This window comes from Panthera tigris, chromosome A3, assembly GCF_018350195.1.
Source record: "Panthera tigris isolate Pti1 chromosome A3, P.tigris_Pti1_mat1.1, whole genome shotgun sequence".
Lineage (NCBI taxonomy): Eukaryota > Metazoa > Chordata > Mammalia > Carnivora > Felidae > Panthera > Panthera tigris.
Window position 1 is genome coordinate 37,805,708 of NC_056662.1, and position 18,171 is coordinate 37,823,878.

Genomic DNA, 18,171 nt, shown 5'->3' on the forward strand with positions numbered 1-18,171 from the left:
TTTATATAGTATTCTATTCCTATTCCCTCTTTGTCATGTCTTCCTTTATCTGTGTGAATATATTAAATGTAGGATCTTTTTTAGCTTTTTTTCCATTTTATAAGTATAGAAACAGACAGGAAACTGATAATGGTAAAATCCTACTGGAAATAAGGCCTAGGGGGAAGACAGTCTTTAATTTTTTATTTCATATCCTTTCTTACTATTTGAATCTTTTACAATATGTATGTATTACTTTTATAGTGATATTAGTAATAATAATAATGAGGAAGAAGAGAAGGAGGAAGAAAAGTCATTAGATAAACACTTTGACCTTTGACCAATACATTTCTAATGCTCATACAGCACCAAGAAAAGGAATATCCTTAATACCAGCAGAGGCCTGGACAGAGAATTCAGGTTTCATCAGGCAACTTAATGTCCCTCTGCATTCTATAGTAGTTCTTCTATGCATAATTTAGAGTCCTTGTAATGAGTTCTACTAACCTTATATTATCTATTGCAGAGTGGGATTTTGATGAAGGTTTTTAATGTGATCTGGACTTTCATTCATCCGTAGTTATGCTACTTGTGTCTTGTATTGCAATCTTGAGTCCCATTAGTCTACCATGAAGCAATCTAAAGGGTAAACTTTCAATTATCCTCATTTGGTAGTTTCTACTTTGACTACTGGGCCTCAAAAATGACCTGTTTCCTTGCATAAACCTTATGAGTTTTCTTGGCAGACATGACATGGGAGGCTAGCCGTCACTCTGAAAGGAGTGTATGGCAAAGCAAGGTTGCTTGACCTTATGTATCCAAGTTGGATGCAAGCTCACATGCATCACGTTTGAAACAATTTGGGGCAGACCACTCCTGGCCTAGGCCAATCTTCCATATGCCAATTTGTTTAAGCAGACACAACTAAGAGCACAGAGCACGTACAGAGGATATTGAGTAGTCAGGCCCTGAAATTCTGCACTCAGCTGAGGGAACCCCAAAGAGGAGGGCCACGAGTGTTGCCAAAAGCTGATTTTTTTACTAAGGTTCTTCCAAGAATTTCAGACTCCGTACTGTCCCCACACCCTTGGCTTCCACTTGGCTCTGCCAATTTCCATAGCCCAGGGCTCTATGGGTCCTGACACTGATTCTAAAGTATACTTTCATCCTACTCCCTTCTGTTTTATTCTATTTTTTTTTCAGTAGAATCTTTAGGAACTTTCTCTTCCTCATTACTGTAGGGCTTACTTGCATCTCCCATGGCAACATTGCTAAGTAGAAACAATTTGCTTATGGTGCCTTCCCCATCAACACAATCAAAATTGATGCTAACCTTTGAGATCTTTGTTCACTGTTCATTCATTCAACAAACATTAATTGTCCAGTTACTATACACCTGGTACCCTTCTGAGCACTGGAGATATGATGATGAACAAAAGAGACAAAATCCCTGCTACCATGGAGATCTGTTTTACCAAGTGTGTCCTTAGAATCAAAGCTTGTAATAGCATACAGTATATTTTGTTCCCAAAGGAATTATCTTTAAACAGATGACCTTTAAACAGGTGCTCAAGGAGTATCCAAGATCTTAAGGAATTAAGTCAAATGACAACAGATTGGAGCAAACTAACTATAATCTATTATAGGAAATGTGGTAGTGGTAGAACATATCTTCAAAAATAATGTTTCCTGTTGGGCTATTTTATTTTTCTAATGCAGCCTGTTACAGCAGAAAGAGCCCTGGATTTGGCATCAACAGACATAGGTTCCAAGTCTGTTTCTGCTCTGTGGTGTGTTTTTGGCCAATTATTTCACCACTCTTGGCATCGGTTCCCCCTCACCCTCCAAACCAACACACCCTGTAAAAAGGGAATTCTAATATCCGTTGAGAAAAAGTAGTGAGATAATGTATGTTTAGAAGCCTAGGCTGGCCTGGTGCAAAATAAGGGCTCAGTGTATGGGTGTCCTCGCTGTGGAATGGGCAAGGGTAGGCAGAGCCCTTGTTTCCAGCAGGGCAGCATCCAACATCCAGGTCCTGCAGGTCTTGTGGGGCTGTGACCATGCCTTGTGGGGAGAGCAGCTTGGGACACACTGGGGAGCCCAACCTGAGGTGGTGAGACCACTTCAGGCTGGGGGCTGGCCACTTTTCAACTAGCTCTTCTGATCCACGAAACCCTTCACTAGAGCCATTTTCTTATGAAGCTGTCTTTCTTTGCTTACTGCGCTGTGTTTGGAATGGAAGTCTGTGCTCACTTCATGCAGGCCCTTTTAATGACACACTCCGGTGTCCTCAGGAAAAAGATGGAGAAAAGCCACTTTCCTCACTTTGGAGGAACAAGAGGAGAGGCGAGCTTGACTGAGGACATGCACAGGCATTTTACAGCAGCTTAATTTTCCACTATTATAAAATGAATTCTATCCTCTTTGCTTCTGTGATTCAGAGGAAAAAGAACCATTAGACACAAAGCGAAAGGTCCATTAAAATGACTGCGCTGTGGGAAACTCCCTGCAACAAACCTTACGGAAGTTTACATGGGATGATGTAAGAGGGAGAAAACCCGAGGCATAAACTTGGAGCCTCCTGAAATGGACTTGAACCTGGGTTCACAGAAGGCAGGGTGAGATTCAGTTCCCACAGGCTTCAATGGGAAGTTCATGCTGGTCAAAAAAATAATAATAGTACAAATAAATAGATAGCAAAAGGAACCTTTCATGAAAAAGAGATGAGTGATCGATGGACTTAGTATCTCTAGGCAGGGTAACCATTATTTGGGCTGGTTATTTCTATTGTATCAGGAAAGAAGAGAAAGAAAGGAAAAAGAAAAAAGAAAGAGCAAAATTTGTATATGGTATATATTTTGTGTTAAAATTTGGGGGAAAAATCATTAAACTTACCCATTCATCCCAATGATGGATACAATTATGTATTTAGATATGTTGACAACAAAAATATATGTGTATGTTGGAATATCAGGGCTTTGCAATGACAGGTAGTAGGTCTTAAAAGCACTAGAAATTATTTTTTTTATTTTATATGTTATCAAAATGATACCCAATATTCTTTTTAAAAAATGCTTATTTATTTTTGAGAGAGAGAGAGCACACCCATGCCTGCCAGTAGTGCATGCGCACGAGTGGTGGAGGGGCAGAGAAAAGGGGGGACACAGGATCTGAAGCAGCTTCTACACTGACAGCAGTGAGCTCGATGCAGGGTCAAACTTGCAAACCATGAGATTATGACTTGAGCCAAAGTCAGATACTTAACTGAGTGAGCCACCCAGTTGGCTCAGTACCTAAAGTATTATGGAGAAGGAAGAACATATTCCTTGAAAAAATATCTTAATTTTCATATAACATTAACATTTCTCAACATTTCTTAGTAAAGGACAATAAAATTACTGGGTCCTATTGGGATTGGCTTATGAAGACCTCAGTTTAAATGGCTGTTCTTACTTGAAAGGCATCTTCAGAATGGATTTAGGTAGAATTTCTTGGTTGCAGAGTTCACTAGTTAGCTAGCTCTCTCCAAGTGGGAAAAGGTTTTAGACCAAACCATTGGCGTTTAGGGTAAAGACAAAGAAATAAAGCTTCTCTCTGCTAGACATGTTACAAACATGTTTTGAAAATATTTGAGTAGTTATGAAAAAGCAAATTCATAGTGTTGCTTGTCTGTAATTTATTAAAGCAATTATAGCAATGGAAAACTAAGACCTCACTTTGATGTTTATGTATATATATCTGTATGTGTATATATGTATCCATATATATGGACATACATGTGTATATGTGATACATGTATATGTTTGTATGAATGTGTGTAGGCACGTGTATAATATATATAGCTAATGTATATCTGTATCTGTCTATCTGTGTAACTATCTATCTACTTAATGTATATCTGTATCTATCTATATATACATACACAAATATATATGTGTGTGTATATATATATATATATGCATATATATATGGTTACTTTATATACCACATATACTCTCATATACTCTCTATATATGTGTATCTATCTATATCTGTATCTAATCTATATCTATATCCTCTCTCTCTCTCTCTGTCTCTCTCTCTCTCTCTCTCCCCTGTGGTTACTTGCTTCTGCCCTGTGGTGTAAGGGAGTAGAGGTGTTTAATGATGCCTACTGATGTGAAATTTAAGTGCTTTCCTGCTTTCTTCAACTTATTGGGATTCATGGGAGAGAGGAAGGAAACCTTGAACTCTCCAGTGTCTCGATTCTTCTCAGCTGCTAAAGGATGAGTGCCTGAACTGGGTTAATGTTTGACCAAACTGGTACCTTAGTACGGGTTAGGATGTGTGACTTGAGGCTTGTTTAATAAAGGGTATCTCAAGAGTGTAGTCATAGGATGCCAAGTGCGACCCAGGGGTCTATCCAATTGTCAACAGGAAGTTTGGCATGTTCATAAGAATAAGTAATATGATTATTTCTTTTATACACAGTTCACAAGGCTGAAATGTTAGATTAGTTTTAATTTTCACAGAAACACTTTAGGTACTTAATGTTTTTCTCAGAAATTTTGCTTGTGTTTAAAGAACTGGGTCGGTCAGTTCATCTTGACTAATATTATATTTATTGAAGTGGTTGGTCTTGGCAATGGTGTTTTCAATAGTCAAACAATAAAATCAGTTGCTTGTGTTTTGTTTGTTTGTTAAATTGTCTTTTATTCTTACTGGCATATACTGTTATATCCCAATTGATGAAAATGGATGAATGATTTAGAAATACTTCATTAAAAATAAAAATGCTACTAAAAACATGAGATTATCTCCAGATAAAATCATGCCATAAATAGTAACTAGGTCTTCAGTGTGAATACAGAATATGATTCTATATGTACTGGTAACTTCACATATGTAGCTAAAATTGAACAGGGCAAATGGGAAATAAGATTGTTAATATCAAAAATCAAACCTTTATTGGACTAGTGAAGCTTCCATCTCCAAAAATGTAACTTTTGAAAATATGTTCTGAAGCCATCTATATTTTCATGTCATTTTCAGATAAATTAAAGAAACTTGTGCTTATTTTTCAAATCAAATGCAAACTAATGGATCAGAACAAAATGAAAATTTTTATCTCTAAAGTCAAAGAAGGGATAAGAATGAGAACTGCATAATTTAGTTTTTCTCTTTATAGCAAAAACTAATGTCAATCTTATTATTGCCAAAATGCTTGTAAAACTGCCATAAAATTAATGATAAGTAGAAGGCACAGAAAGGAGGTTGAACAAGCCATTACCAAAACAAACCATTACCCAAATTCCTTTCTCCATTGATATTGTTGAATGTATTTCTTACAGTAGCAAGCTGTTAAGATTAATGCAATCCCAATTTGACTCAAAAACATCTCATCAAAGGAGCCCCCTAACCCCCTCTCCACCTCCTCAGGTTGATCTGTTTCTCCCTCTGAGTAGTTTCAGTTATCTGGCATACTTCCATGTGTACATATTGCTTGATCATCTACCTCTGAGTGTCACAAAATCATCATATTACAGGGACCGGTTGGGTATCCTTGGTAAATTTGTTTGAATCAGCTCAGGTCTTCTTGAGAGGTAACAATTATGCTAGTTGGTTTTCTTCCAAGTGAGTACAAATCTTATTATACCTTTGTGAACAGAACTATGTAAAAATCACATGCTTCTTTCTTAAAGTTGATTTTATAGACACCAGTTGGGATTGGATTAAGCTGATCTGTGTTTTCCCCGTCCTTGTGTTTTTGATTCAAGGCAAAAGCCAATTTTCTTCATTTACTTATGTCTATTTATTTTAGGATATTATGTGAACTTGAACATTCTGTTGTATTTTATTGTTCCTTCAGCGCTGCACTATTATATTTGCTCTCTAACTATTGTTGAGTGTGATAACCAGTGTTCCAGTTTACAGTTGGATGAAACCAGAAATGTATAGTACTTTGTACAACACCTCGCTCCTTATCCCTGCCCTTCTTTCTCCTTACTCCTTCTGTCCTGTGCAGAAGAGAGTTAGTATGTTTCCTTTTGCCACTTGTCCTCAAAGGATCTCATTTGCCCTGAGTTTGGGTGCCAAGAAATTGTCCTGTGATCTCTGTTTGCAGTCTGTCTTCACCTTGTACCCAACTCACAAGTCCTTGGCACCTCCTCACTTTCCTCAAAAAAGAAAAAAAAATTCCAGCCAGGCTAAATATATTAGAGAGGAGTAGAAAATTTCCTGAATCTTCCAAAAGGAAAATGCAGAAGGGTTCTTGTTTTCTTCTACACACCCACCAGCATTTGTTCCAGACCTCTGCTCCCCAGGGGATCTTTATTTATGTTTATTTATTTTTGAGAGGGAGAGAGAGAATACATGCCTGCACGAGTGGGGGAGGGGCAGAGACAGAGGGGAGACAGAGGGTCAGAAACCAACTCTGTGCTGACAGCAGAGAGCCCAACACAGAGCCCTACTTGGGGCTCAAAGTCAAGAACCGTGAGAGCGGGGCTCGAACTCAGGAACAGTGAGATCATTACTTAAGCCAAAGTGCAACGCTTAACTGACTGAGCCATCCAGGTACCACGGCCACCCCACCCCCAGCCCCTGGATCTTAAAGTCCCCTCTGGCATAGCCAGTAGCTCTTCTCACCATGCCACTTGCCCAGCCAGAGTCTACACCTGGCCTCTATTACTGCTTCTTCTTGTGGGGTTTTTGCTAACACTCCAAACATATATTCAAGTGAGTCTTTCCAACAAATGCAATTCTCTAGCGAGAGGAGGTCTAATTAGGAAAGAAAAAAAGTCCCCTGTTATTATAGCAGGCAAGCCAGCAAGCAGAGAGAAGGGTTTATTTAATACAAAAGAGCTTCCTTGTGCTTAGTAGGAAAACTATTTCTACCAGTAATTTGTGGATCTGGAGCTCCTCTAGCTTTTAGGGTCTAACTAATTGTGTAAACTTGATTTGTTTCATTTGAAACTTGGCTGTGATTTCCTGTCAGGAGGAAAACAAGAGAAACTCCAACTACACATTCATCCCCTGATCACCTGTCAGCCTCACAGGAACAAGCATCTTGCAATTTGTCCCTGCCCAGGCACTTCATCTTCAAACAGAAACTGCATCTTAATTATAGCCTTTAATGGGCTGTTTCACTCCAGGATCAATATGTCTGACAAAAACCAAGCTCCGCTAAAAGCTCATTAATTCACATCCGACTAATTCAGGATTTGTGATGATTTTGGCAGGGACCAAGCTGAAGTTTACCTCTTGTACAACTGGTTACAAAGGTTTAGCTTGGCCAATTAATGGGGAAGAACAGAGTTGCCAGGGAAGTATTTACAGAGTATCTCTGTGCATGGAGATAACAGGCTGATTGTAGCTTCTAGACTGCTAGACAACTACTAGCAACCCCCAGTTAACCACTGTTTTGTATTAGCATCCTAGACTTGGGAGCTACAAAGTACACTGCCTCGGAAAGTATCTACAGATCCACTAATTTTATTGCCTTGTGGTTGATGCCTTTGGTATATGGCATCACATCCCTCATCCCAAGTCTGATTTCAGCCACAGCTGCAGGTGGGCATTTCCACATGAGGTCAAGTTCATGGCAGAGTCCGATTGCCAGCATTGGATGTGCAGGTCTTTATGCCTTTTTGCTCAGGGCTTCCTCTGAATCTGCAGGAAGAACAGGCCAGAAGTGTAGAGGGTTAATACCTGCAGAGAAAAATGCTCTACCAATTCAAGGTGGTGGACAGACTGATGGACACTCTGAGAGGCATTTTGAAAGCTTCTCAGAAGTGCTGACAGAAGTGAGCCCCTGTGGCCAACAACTGTGACCTTGATTATGTGCACTTGTATTGGCTTTACCTGCTTTCCTGTTTTACTGTGCTCAATCTATGGCATCACTTCACAAATAAACTACCTGCCTCCACTCTGCTTTGGGGGAAACCCAAACTAAGGCACCCACTCCTACAAAATTATCTATGAAACTATGTGTGTGTTTGAAATGTTTGCTCATTCCTTTATCCACTCATTCCTTAGAAAGTGCATTTCTTTCTTGTGCTTCTTGGGTTTGGTACAGTCTTTCAGCCATAGTGTTGAACAGGCAATGTCTATCTTCTTTTTTCTTGTCTGCACTTAGAAAATTCTTTTCCTTGTCCCTGATGTCCCTTCCTTGTGTCCTCTGCAGCTGCCTATCCAGTGCTGATCTATCACTGGTACCATTCCTCTGCCTCATCCTTTTTCTCAAAATCAGCATAAGTTATTCCCCCTTCTACTTTATCTTCCACTCAGTGTTCCGTTTCTTAGTAACCTAACCTCTGCTAGCTAATATAGTAGATGAATCCACGTCAGAAGATCTCATTTTTTATATTACTCTGAGAAGGTAATAAGTATGTGGTTTAAGCAGGACCTTCTAAGCAATTGGAGCCCTTCCATGATCACTCAAGCCATGCCTGTATTTAAGCACATGTACACATGCCAAATGACACTGTTTTCTTGAACTTCAATTGCTGTCCTCTGAATTCTGTGGATCTTGCTTCATCTTCTGGTCTTTGTCTCTTCTTCTTCTTCTTCTTCTTCCCATTATTTAACTCTTTGTTAGTCATGGTGTGATCCAGTGACCAGTAACATCTGTTACACCTGGAAGTCTAATGTCAATGTAGAATCTCAGGGGCCTACACCACATCTACTGAATCACAGAATCTACATTGTTTTAAGTTTATTTACTTATTTTGAGATAGTGAGATAGCATGAACCAGGAGATGGGCAGAGAGGGAGGGAGAAAGAGAGAGAATCCCAAGCAGGCTCTGCACTGACAGTGCAAGGATCAAACTCATGAAACCATGAGATCATGACCTGAGCCAAAACTGAGAGTTGGACACTTAACCAACTGAGCCACCCAGGAGCCCCGACAATCTGCATTTTTAAAAGACTCCCCCAGAGGATTCATAGGCACATTAAAGTTTTATAAATATGGCAACTGATGGAGGTTTCCTAGCTAGACCTGGTTCTTTTCCTCATCTTCCACATGCTCCCAGGTGATGTCTCTGCCTTCATGGCACCAGCTACTTTCCATAAACTGATAACTACAGCAACTCATTTCCAATTCAGATCTCCGTTCCCAGCTCCTGCACATTTGTGCAACTGTCCAATTGCCCACTGGATGTCTATATCTTGGTATATCACAGGTGAACCCACCTCAAGATATGGAAGTGTGGTTGCTCTAGTGAAGCTGTTGCTGATGGGCTAGTCTGGATATTGATATTAATGGGGACCAACTTAAAACTAGTTCAGGTGGTTACTTGTTGCTGTAGTAAAAGAAAACAACCAAAAAAAAACCCCACAATCAGTTTTGTCCTCTCTTGAATTTGGAGTCTGGGAGTATTTTATTCTCAAAAATTAATGATTTTTTGAACTCTTACTTCCACCCCCTTCCAAAAAATAGCCTTGTGGGGGATACTGTGGTACTCCTTCAGAGTCCCTCATTAGAATCAATATACCTATCCTTCTGCTATTGGAGATATCTCTGGCTGTATCCCTTCCTGGAAATTGTCTTAGGCTGTAGGAAACTCATTTTCTCAAAGGTACACACTTCTGAGGGAGCAGCCTGTGACCAGTGATCCATACGGATATGGAGGCCTAGTCCCCTTGTCTCAATTTGGAAAAAACTCAGAAGGGCTTATTCTAGCTTCAGAGCTCTCATAGGATCAGTTGAGGCCTCAGTTATAACCACAGCATGGGTTAGACTCTATCTAGCACTCTTGGGCCCACTGTCCCATAGGTACCTCCCTAGAGGACTTCCATACAGCTTCTGCATGAAATACTCCATCCCAGAGCCTATATCCAGAGAATTCAACCTAGGATTCCTTCCTTATTTCCTGTCTTACTGAATGCACCAATATTCGTCCTGTTGCCTAAACCACACAACTAGGGATGGTTTCCGATTCTTCTCTCCCACACATGCCAGTGTTGCATGGATCCCTCCTTTCTATCCCTCTGACCATTTGCCCCAGTTGATGTGTCTCTTTCTTGAACAATCACAGCAGCCTCATAACTTGCTTCCTCATGGCAACCATCATAATATTTCTACAATTAAACAAATAATAGCATTTATAATTCTTCAGTAAGTTTCCATCCCCTCAGCATAAAATCCAGACTTCTTAAGACATCATATAACACCTCTTTGGTTCAGTCAGTACTAGGCTTACTTCTTCCACAGGAGTTATTTCACTGTGTTGCCACAGGTTAGCAGATTTTCTCCATGTGTAGGAGTGGCCTCTTTGATGCTGAGAATGTGTTTTTGTGTATTAGTATCCCCAGAGCCTTGTTCAAAGTGTAGCATCTAGTAGGAACGTGAATGAAAGTTTCCTGCAGACATATGCTTTGTTTCACTGTGTGGGTTATTCCTCCCATCCCACCCATTCCAAACTCAGGAAATGAAATGATTTCACTGTTTGCTTATGTATTTAACCTGTCACTTACCTTTACTTCTTAAGAACAACCATTTAAACTTGAGGGCATGATGATCCATTAGGAATTTGCTAGGGTGACTGGGCAGCCAGGATTTACAGCACTCTGCCGATGTGATTCTTTTTATGCATCCTGTAAATTTTAGTTATAGCTACACTTGTCTGCGGCCAGCATGGACAAGGCTGGCTCCTTTTTGTAATTTCATAATCACAATAAGATCATAAATCTCAAGCTGCCTTTTCTGTCCCTTTTTTTTTTTTTTTTTTTTGGTAGTCTATTGCCTGAAGCAAGACAATGGACTTTCAAAGGAAAATGTCAGCATTTACAGACAGCCACTCTCAATGAGCCAGGCAGTGTTGTTTCAAGGTTATGTGAAGTTCACTCCCATCTCTTGACTAAAGGCTCAGTATTAAAAAATTGTGAGGATTTTCTCTGTGACCTAGTGACCATATCTTTCTACAGGTGAAAGACAGGTGTGTAGATATAAGTATCCAGATGTTGGTATCATCCTTACGCCTCACCCAGATGGTCACTAGTCTTTAGGAGAACCATAAGAATTGTTTGGCATCATGGAAATTTGCTCAGTCTTCCTTGACATAATAGCCATCTTTTATGTAACTATTATGTTAAGTCTGTCCAAATGACTCAGTCTGTATTCTCCAAAAAAATTTTTCTTGAAGGTTGGGATTTAAAAAAAATAAACATTGTATCGTAGAACAGATAGATTTACAGAAAAAATTTGGGACAAAAATGCAGAGTTTCCATATCCTCTACACCCAGTTTTCCTCATTAACACCTTATATTAGTATGATATATTTGTTACAAATAATAAGCCAATACTGATACATTATTACTAAAATCCAAATATTTATTCATGTTTAGTTTCTTTTTTTTAATGTTTTTAATGTTTATTTTTGAGAGAGAGAGACAGAGACAGAGTGTGAGCGGGGAGGGGCAGAGAGAGAGGGAGATACAGAATCCGAAGCAGGCTCCAGGCTCTGAGTTGTCAGCCCAGAGCCTGATGCAGGGCTCTAACTTATGAGCCGCGAGATCATAACCTGAGTCAAAGTTGGATGCTTAACCAACTGAGCCACTCAGGTGCCCTGAAACTTAGTTTCTTTTTTTTTTAACCTAATATCCTTTGTGTGTGTGTGTGTTCTAGGATCCTGAGATACCAATTTATATTTGGTTGTCATGTCTCCTGAGGCTCCTCTTGGTGGTGACAGTTTCTCAGACCTTCCTCGATTTTTGAAGACCTTGACGGTGTTGAGGAGTTCTGGTAAGTTATTTTGTGGAATTACCTCAATTGGGATTTGTCTGATGTTTTTCTCATGATCTTACTGGGATGATGGATATTCTGGAACAAGACCACAGGGGTAAAGTGCCATTGTCATCACATCATATCAAAAGTACGTGCATTTAACATGATACTGCTATTGGTGTCAACCTTGATCACCAGGCCAAGACAGTATTTGTAGGTTTTTTCCACAGTAAGTTACTCTTCTCTCTTTTTTTCTATACTATACATTTTAGAAGACAGTTACTATGTGCAGCCCATGCATAAGGACTAGAAAATTAATCTCTACCTCCTTGAGGGGACAAGTATCTACATTAAATTATTTTTAATTCTTCTACAGGGAGATTTGCTTTTTATCCTCCATTTATTTATTTAGCCAACCATTTATTTATATCACTATGGACTCGTAGATTTAATACAGTGGGTTATAATCTAATTTACTTATTTTGTTGCTTAAATTGTCTCAGACTTGGCCACTGGGAGTTTTTCAGTTGACTACTTCGTCCCTCTAACATACCCCAACATTGTGGGGATTTTTTTTGTTCATTTGTTGGAGTATTTCCTTATTCTCTGACCTTGTAAAATATATATGAATTTATACATAAGATATAATATATATGTAATATAATGGGATATGTAATAGAATATAATATATATAATATATTCTTATATATAATCTTATATCTTATATATTATTATAGATGTATAACAAAGCATTTATATATAGCATAAGATATATATACATATATATGTATATGTGTGTGTGTATATATATGTATGTGTGTATATATATAAATATATATATGTATGTGTATATATATGTGTGTGTGTGTGTGTGTGTGTGTGTGTATACACACACACACATTTAACATGCCTTGTATATACAGCATTTAAAATGCCTTGTAAGTTTTTGTTAAAAGCATTATACATCAGGTAATGGGACTTGAAGTAAATAGGCCTTTAGTTTGAGGTTTTATATTAATCTGGCTAGGAGTTCTACTGTGTTTAACATTTGCTGTAGCTATATTGTTTTGATATTCCCTGTTGACTTTGGCTTTCATAAGTACTCCTCCTCAGAGTTTGCATCTTGCAGCTCTTTCTGCTGAAACCCAGTGTTATTACACTGCAGTGTTGTTGCTGTTCTGGTAAGGTATGGCAGAGTGGGAGTGTCCTATAAGCTTATGATTAAATCTCAGTCTTTCAGCGAATTCAATCTTCCTGTGTCCCTGGACTGTGACCTTCATAGGTGTTTCTTAGCTTTTCTTTTTCCCTTTAGGTGGGACAGGAAGGCTCACAGGGGCTGGAGTGGGAGGAATATTCCTCACCTAGCTGGGATGAAGCTCTGGCCATCTTTTTCCTGCAGTGTCTTTCCTTCTTATGGAGAATGGTCTGGGCATATTTCACAAAAATAACCCTACTCGAGGTGATCTTTCTTGAATCTTTACCCTGAGAACTTTCTGGGGTTCCAGAGGTAAAACACACCGAAGTATAGGGTCTACCCCAAGCTTGCATCCCCAGAAGCTTTTCATGTACACTCAGCTTCCAGCAATTCTTCCAAATCCCCACTTGAGTGTTTCCACCAGTTTATGGCTCCCACAGCTTCTGCTCCAGGTAAGTAGATCTTGGCTGAGGTTTTCTGGATTTGTCTCTCTCTCCAGATTTTTGTGTGGCAGTGTGCCTTATGAATGACCTGAATTCTTGATGGTTCCAAGAAAAGCCTTTGCTTTAGTTTATTCACCTTTTTCTTACTATGAGGACAGGACGGATCCAAGCTCTTTACATATTAGAGATGAAACTAGAAATCAAAATAGGGATTTTAAGCAGAGTATAAAGAGAGTCAACATAACCCTAAACAGCTAGATGTCACCTCCATGATTCTCAATTATCTAGTCAGTCTCATATTAAACACCTGTGTGTTGTCACATGCACACCTCCCCGCCCTTCAAAACATCACTTAACTCTTAGAAAGGCATTTGTTAAGTAAGTACGAAAGACTTCACAGTGGGTGTATTTTCCTTTATTCATCTTGGGCACAAATTTACTTTGGGCCATTTTTTACCAGTTAAACTGACATAAAATGTGCTCACAAAATGTGAATATTAAATGAACAAGTCTTTAATAACTATACAGTGATAAAATCAAATACAATGTTAGGGAGAAAACTTGGTTTTGTATGCAAATTGTTGATGCGTAACCCACAGAGGATTTTGAAAGTCAAAAGTGTGATTGATCATTATTACCACTTTCTTGAAAATGTTGCCATACCAAAGAAAAGAAACAGAATTGCAGGGTTGGAAATGAGAACTGAAATCACCATAATTTCCAGTCTCTGTGTTAAACAATATTGGGACTGGGATATTTTTCTCTATGTATGTTAAACAGTACTAAAACAAGCAAAGTAGCTTAACTATTTGCTCCAGAATATACTTCTTCCAGGAAATAAATATGACTGCAATAAGTTACCTAAACGTCATGACTAATAGCATGCTTATCAACTCTCTCTTCAAGGCACCCACAAACTTTGCTCAGCAATTCAAAGCTGTGCCATAAATTCTGCCCTGTCTCAATCAGCTCTCCACCTTCCAAAACCCACCTTAAAATTGACCCACTAGCCCTAAAGTGCCATACGTATCTTCACTTTATTTCTCCTTACTTAGATCCTATTAAGACCTGTGAGGGTAGTATTCCACTGTCATTCACTATGTCCAATAATCAACAGGTTTTTCTAATGATCTTTTAGGGCAGTAATAGTTTGTAAAAGAACCTGGAGAGGAAAGTGAATGCCATCCTTTGGGGAGCATTTAATATGGCTTACACTGTAGAGTCTGATATAGCTCTTGCATTTAAAAAATTATGCTTAAACCGTCTCCAGTAACAGGAAACTTATTAAAATTACTTTTCTTTTATTTTCTCCTTAGACAGATCTATCAGAAAGTTCTGTCTTGTTTTGGTGAAATTCCATCTCCTTTTTACATTAATACTGGTAGGCTCATGACAGGCTCATGAATGCACTGTGATTTGTGATTTTTGTATGCACCTTCCAGAAACACAATTGCAATAACTCTTCACTTGAGAAACTTAAAGAAGAAGGGAACTTATGACTGTTCTAATATATTTTTAAATAGATGATAGCTCCTTAAAGACCTCAATTTGACAACAAAATGCTTTGAACAAAATCTGAGGAAATACTTAGCGATGGGATTTATTGTCAAAGATCTAAATCCTAGTGACAGCCATTCTACAAAAATCATTTGAGATCATTGTGAATTAAATAAGCAAACCACAGTCATGGAGTAGTAAAAGCTGCCCCACATGTCCTCTTACTTTTTCCTCTGTCACTTCTTCCCGAATACACATGGTAGAGAGAGCTTGGGAAATGATTTTCATGTCAATGAATAATTGTATAGTCTTATGGGGTGGTGAATAAATCATTTTCTTAAGCTGGGTAAATTGTGCTATGCCACTGATCAGTAGTATCTGCATTTGTTTTTTGTTTGTTTGTTTGTTTGTATTTTTTATTGTAGTACTGCCGGGAAACAAAACTTGCCATCTTAAAATGTGTCTCTTTGGCATGTGGATTATTTTAGGATGATTGTTGTTAAGAAACAGAAGGCTCCCTAACTGCCTAAAAGAATTTAGATGGAGGACCTGCTCCAGGAAGGGAACTATCACCATAGATAACTACAGCATAGTATGAACTAGGTGTGGTGTACAGGGAGAAACTTACCAAAGTCTGTTTGTTAAAATTCCCCTTCATGTCCCATTGTTTCTACTTGGCCCAGAAAACATTTGTTTACCAGATGTTTAATCCTTTTCATCTTCTTATGAATTGTCTTTCTTCTCTTTGAAGTCTCAGACACCCACCCCCTTCTCCTTAGCTCGGTGGTATATAAGCCTCAGTTGTCTGACTGCCTGTGGGCCTCATATTCTCATGGATTTCCTGTACATACATAATTAAATTTGATTTTCTCCTGTTCATCTGTCTTATGCCGATTTAATTCTTAAGAGCAGCCAAAAGAATTTTAAGGGGTAGAGTAAAATTTTTCTTGCCCACAGTAACACATACATAATGTTTTATGTCTGCGTTTCTAAGCCACATATACTTTTTAAAAAGGGCTTAGCTCAAGATATTTTGGGATATTCTGGACTTGGCTAATATCTACCTGCTTGGGTAATTGTCAATTAGCTGGCCAAAGTGAGCATCATCAGAGGAAAATCTGGGGAGGGACCGGTAGAATCACTGTTTACCTCTCCACGCACACCAGGGAGTACACCAGTTTGCATGGCCTGCCCAGCTCTTTAATGTGCATCACCCCATCTGCTATGGTCAAAATCTCTTGGTATTCCCACTTACAGGCTTGTGGGGCAGGGCAATATTTATTTCAGAGGAAAGAAAGAAGCACTAGTCAAACTGTGCCCTGTGAAGAACTGGGCTTTCAAGGACAGATCAGGAGTGAGAGCCTCAGAGACCATGACACTTACTTCAGCCAAAGAAATGAAGCATTTTTTAAAAACATTATAACACTTATGCAGGAAATTTCATTTGAAAGGGGAAAAAAAAGGAAAAAAAATGCTTCTCATGAAGTGTTTAGAAACTACTGATCTGTTTCCATACTATAGTAAATTGCATCCAATTCAATTTAAGTTTTTCCCCAGCCACATTCATGGACCCCTTGGAATCTGCCTGCAGGCCCAGGTGGTGCATAGATCTCAGGCTGAGTACCTTGTCTGAGAACCACAGCTGGTTTATCTACTGAGAATCTTCTTCAGTACACATCACTTGCCTTGCACCTCTCTCTATGTGTTACTATGTTGTATGCTTTTGGGCTCCTTCTGCTGGGTCTCATCTACCTGTTGAGTCCCTCTCATTGTTGGCTGGCTCCCATTATTCCTCTCTTGATGGCCTTCTCTCATCTGTGGAGTCAGATATCACATCCTAGGCAAGTTGTCCCTGATTGCTTTTTCTAAAATAGCAGCTGCCCTACCCTATCACTCTCTTTGCCTCTGTCCAGCTTTATTTGTCTTTGAAACTGTATAGAATTATCTAAAATGCATGTTAAATAATGCATTTGTTTGTTGAAGCTCTCCTGCACTAGAATATAAACTCCATGAATACAAGTAACTTATCTGTTTAGCTTTTTGGTTTATCACCAATGCCAAGGAACTCAGTAACTGTTAGTTATTCTGCTTTACAATTTCCTAGATACCTGTGCATTTTTTTCTCTCATTAGCTGCAGTTAGAGCTGTTCAGATTCCGTGTCATGCCAGACTCTTCTTGTATATGTCTTATTACAAAACAATAGGAAGACCAGCCACATTTTCTCTGAGAAATAACATTCTGAATTATACTCCTGTTTTTTGTTCATGGATGACTGAGCTTTGTCCAATAAGTAGATTCCCATTCATCTTATACACATAGGGTGATGTGACTATTAGCAATTACAATTACATTGTTTAAAGAATGTATAGTTCTGCCCACAGCTTCACCCTTTAACTACCCATTAAGGAAAAAAAAATTCTATAAAACCCTAATAAATCTTGGGACTCTATATGCCCAAAGTACTCAAATTACGAAAAGTATAACATTGTACTCAAATTACCAAAAGTAATTTAAAAATTTCTCTTCCACACTCAGGTGTCAAGTCAAAACTTACATTTTTAAGCCCTTATTTAGAAAAGAAAAAAAAATCCTCTCTCTCTTCTCTAGCTCTCAAATATTATATTGCTGTACCAGAATGACTCTAATCTCTTTACCCACCAATCTATCACAAAAGTGCAATAGATACTCAAATTACATAGACCCTTCCCTTTTTTCCATTTTCCATATCACACTGTCTCACCTCCCCAACTGAAGTCCCTGCTTGACTTATGCCTTGTATCAGTTATATATCTATCTTTATCATCTATATATCTATTATCTATCTATCTCTATATCTATTTATCTATCTGTTACAAGCCACTCCAAGACTTAGAAGCTTAAAACCATTATTTTCATATTCCAAATTATCTCTTCTAAGATATTTATCTACTATAAAGTTACTATCTACTATAAAGTTAATAAAATAGCAACTTTAAAATGGGGAAATCAGAAGGTGGTTCAGTTGGTTGAGCATCCAGCTTTGGTTCAGGTCATGATATCGCGGTTTATGGGTTTGAGCCCTGCTTTGGGCTCTGTGCTGATGGCTTGGAGCCTGGAGCCTGCTTCGGATTGTGTGTGTGTGTGTGTGTGTGTGTGTGTGTGTGTGTGTCTGCCCGTCCTCCTCTCATGCTCTGTCTCTCTCTGTTTCTCAGAAATAAGTAAATGTTAAAAAAAATTTTTTAATGGAGAAATCAGAAAGAAACCACTTTAATCTACTGATCAAGGTGAGCAGCACCAGTAATAAGCCAACTTCACATTATGTACTCCCCGATAGGATGGACTGAGAAGGACATCACTTCATTCCTAAAATGCA

At 38.7% G+C, this 18,171-nt stretch overlaps 1 long non-coding RNA gene across 5 annotated transcripts in view; it reads left to right on the forward strand.

Moving 5' to 3' along the window:
* LOC102957224 overlaps window positions 1-18,171 on the forward strand; it is a 313,391-nt gene that overhangs the window by 230,584 nt on the left and 64,636 nt on the right. For all 5 annotated transcript variants that reach the window (XR_006215588.1, XR_006215587.1, XR_006215590.1 and 2 more), the window contains one exon: window positions 11,585-11,701. This is a non-coding gene — a long non-coding RNA (uncharacterized LOC102957224). The remainder of the gene's footprint in view (window positions 1-11,584; window positions 11,702-18,171) is intronic.